Below are 3,849 nucleotides of genomic sequence, written 5' to 3'. Positions count from 1 at the left end.
TGATTCTATCCTGAGTGAGGGTCACTAAACCCCTTAGAAGAGGCTTTTGGATTTCCCAGCCACCCCCCTGTAGTTGCCCTTCCCTGCAGAGGGATTCACAGCCTCCATCTGGAGCTTCATGAGGTTTCATGGTTTCATCTCTCCAAAGAAGAGCTGTGGAAAAAAAACCCTGCCTCTTTTTTCCCCATAACATCTTCTCTGTTCCAAACCCAAGCTCTGCTGGATGCTCTGAGCTTGGCAGTTGATATGTGAGTAGTGTTGTCACCCTTGTCATCTTCATTCCTGCACCTCCCCGAACAGGAGAGGACCCTGAGGAATAAACCAGCAAGAAAAACTTTGTAAATGATATTTGCAGGGTCACTGAGAGCCAAAACTGGTGGAAAAAGTGCTTCTTCACTGCATTGATCCTTAATGCACGTACCTTGGGAGCAACCCCGTACTTGTCCATTTGCCTTTAGTTGCATCACATTGATGCTTCCTCTGTTAATGTGGGAAGGACGCAGTTCAGAGAAGCATGAAATCACCAGGCAGAGCTGTCTTTTGTAATGTTATTGTCACATTTAATGCAGGTCTGAATGCCAGGTTAATACCTGCTCGGAGCTCTACAGTCAGGAGTGAGGAAGCTTTATGGTTGTGATGTGATTATAGAGAGAGCTGGGACAGAAAGTGATGACACCCTTGAGAAGGGGTCACTTTGATGTTGATCAGAAAGCTCTGCCTTTTACATACCTTACCTGAAGCTGCCCAACATCCAGATTTACTGATCTCCATGAATAGCGCACTAAGATGGCTCCTATTTTGTTATTGTGGCAGGACAAAGCTGTTCTCTAGATCAATATGTTTGTCTCAGTTGGAGTTTACTTTGCAGCACCAGATCTTCAGGGACTTTAATACTCCAGAACTTTTGTGGGAGTTGGAAGAGATCCCTCAGCAGCTTGGGAGGACTGAGGCTGCTGAGCTGGGATGCAAACTCCCTTGGCCAAGCTGCCAGCTCCCTTCAGCTACTTGGGATGCTCCTAAAGAAGGTCAGAGGGCTGGTAGTTTGGATGCAATCTTGTCACTTCCAGGCAAATAAGCTTTTTGTATATAGAGAGCCTTCTGAAGGGCTCCTCTCATAGTATCTTCTCAATGACTTGAAGTGTCCTTCCTATAGAGAGGGAATATGTGTTCCATCCTGCTCATCCTAAAGCAGCTCAAATGAGTTGCAAGAGAAAAAGACAAAAGACAAGATGTTTCCAAGCACTGAAGAACACCTCCTCTGAGGTGCTGAACGTGACAGCCCTTAGCAATAGAAAGCAGTTATGGGAGGCAGAGAATTCCCTCGAACTCTTCCAATCAAGCCTGGTGGGAGGTTACCTGGTAACAGTAATCCCGCTGGCAGGAAAACCCTGCAGCGTCCTGCTTGCAGCCCTCAGCAGCAGATCTCTCTTTCTTCCCCTGAGACCATGCTCTTATGTTTTTAGTGCTCGGGAAGTGCCTGGCAGTGCTTGGGAATAACATCAGTATAAAGCCAACACAGCAGAATTCCTTGTGCATGTTGTGTTGCTTGGTGGTCTTTGCCTGCCCAGCGCGTTGCCTGCAGGTGCTGCTGTCCAAAGGGGAGATTCCTGTTTCTGCTTGGTCATGCAGTTACCCTTGCCAAGGAAAATAGTTTAGCAAAGCATGTTGTATTCTGCAGGAACCCTGGAGGCTGTGGAACAGAGCTCTGGGCAGAATAAAGGAGTTAAAATGAGCTGTAAACATCAAGGCTGGCTTTAAGATGAGGCCCGGAAAGTTGTGTTTTGTACTTGTTTCCACTGTGCTGGTTTGATAATGGCAAGAGAGAGGCTGGTTTCACTTTCTCCTCCTCTAACCCTTGCACAACGCTGCAGCTTTGAAGTTTAGCTTATAACTAAAACTGCTGCTTCAGTCAAGACTCTTGTGCCAGAACACTTTAAAATCGATTTCTGGTCAAACTGTTGTGCAACAGAGTCTTGGTCTCAAAGGGAACAGGGCAACATCTGTTTACTCTGAGCAGTGAACTCCCTCTGATCCCCCCAGCAAAAAACCAGGCAAACTTGCCCTGATGTGTGCTTGGTACCTATTTCCTTAGCCCAGAGGACTTAGATGCTCTTAACTGTTGCTGCTTGTGCGTGTATATCTGAGATTAGATGAGCAAAACAAGTTCTAGTTTCTTGTTACCTTACAGATCCCGTTTTCGCTTTGTATAATAGAATCATCACAGACTGGTTTGGGTTGGAGGGGACCTTAAAGCTCCTCCAGTTCCAGCCCCCTGCCATGGGCAGGGACACCTTCCACTAGACCTCATTCCTTTGCTTTGTAGGCTTGCTCTCTAAAACCAGAGGTCAATGTGTTGTGTGCATCCCATTAAATCATATTTTCTCTTCCAGCTTCCAAAGAGAACAGGAAAAGGGCAGAAGAAAAGTGCTTCACGGTGCATGCGGAGCTCCTGAACACTTCTGCTAGTTTAATGGGATTTCAGTATCATTTCTCAGTAGTGGTTTGTACTTTGTGTGGCTTGCCAGTGAGGACAGAGGGGTTTTTCCTTCTCTCCATCCTTCTTTCGCCAGGAGGTTGCACTAGCAGTATCTGGGTCTCCACCAGGAGTGAAGTAAGGGTGAAATGTTTCCAAAGTTAAGAAGGACTCTTCACTTCCAAAGGGTGAGGACTCTTGTTCTGTCCAGCCTGGTTTTGCAGTGGATTGAGGATGTGACTTTTTTATCTGTCTGCATTAGTATCGTGTGGTACAAAACAGTGAAAGACTGGCTTCCAAGCCTTGTGATTCCTTGTGCCTCCAGGCATTTTGCAAGACTTCCCTGGTGATCTGAAGTGCTCTGAAGATGCTGAGCTGAGTAAATGCTGGATGTCTGAACGCTGGTGCTGACAGTGGTCCCTCGGGTCTGCTTGGGAGGCTAAAGGGAGATGTGAATAGTGGCCTGGTGGATGCAGCAGCTCTGATATTGATGTTCAGGATGTAGAGAAATACCAGTGCAGACGCTGTTTTCAAGTCCTGTTACTACCCAGGTCACAGGAGAGCTCCAAATAGTTGGGAGTTTGTGATAACAAGGTGAGGACCAAGCCCAGTAAATCACTGCGATGATGGTTCTCTCCATCTTCATCCGCAGTAAGAGAGGCAGAAGTCCAAGACCTCTTCCAGACCCACCCAAAAGGCTTATTTCTTTTTAATAGGCCTTAATGTTATTTTAGGCTTGATACCAAGCATCACTTGGCCTGGCTTCTGCTGAAGCAGGAGCCTCATCTGTTCTGGATGGATGCTAGCAATCTCAGCTCTGATGAGAGAATGCATTTCAGCCTCCCTTGCTGTTTGATGCTCAGCTTTAGGTGTGCCTGCCAGCAGGAGCGCATTGTTATCCCTTACTGTTAATTGTGCTAATGAGGAATGGGGCTGATTGCCTTTCTAATAGAGCTCATTACAACCAGCTTGCAAATGCTGTACCTGCAGCAGCTTCTGGCCTGCCCTGGAGCTGGTTGAAGAGCTGCAGGCTGCTCACCATTCCCTGTGGATGGTGTCTAATTTGACCACTCTCCAGGTGGCTGGAAGTGGATGAGCTTTAGGGTTCCTTCCAACACAAACCACTGTAGGATTCTATGTTAGAGACAGGGACTCTCAGTGCTCAGGTTAAACCCTTCAAGCACACATTGCTTTTCTATTACTCAGCCCTTTGGGTAGTTCAGAGCTGGCTTTTGTTTCCTATCCTTATTAATGACCAGATGATTTATTTCTGTCTGGTCAGGAGGGCTACACAAGAAAGCGTCTCTCTTGGCAGTATCTAGAAGTCACTGTTACCTTCAGCATGTGGCTCACCTGTTTCCTGAAGTATTCCTGCT

Source organism: Nestor notabilis, unplaced genomic scaffold, assembly GCF_000696875.1.
Source record: "Nestor notabilis isolate BGI_N333 unplaced genomic scaffold, ASM69687v1 scaffold13394, whole genome shotgun sequence".
In the NCBI taxonomy this organism is placed as follows: Eukaryota; Metazoa; Chordata; class Aves; order Psittaciformes; family Psittacidae; genus Nestor; species Nestor notabilis.
Note: the sequence above shows the minus strand (reverse complement) of the source record.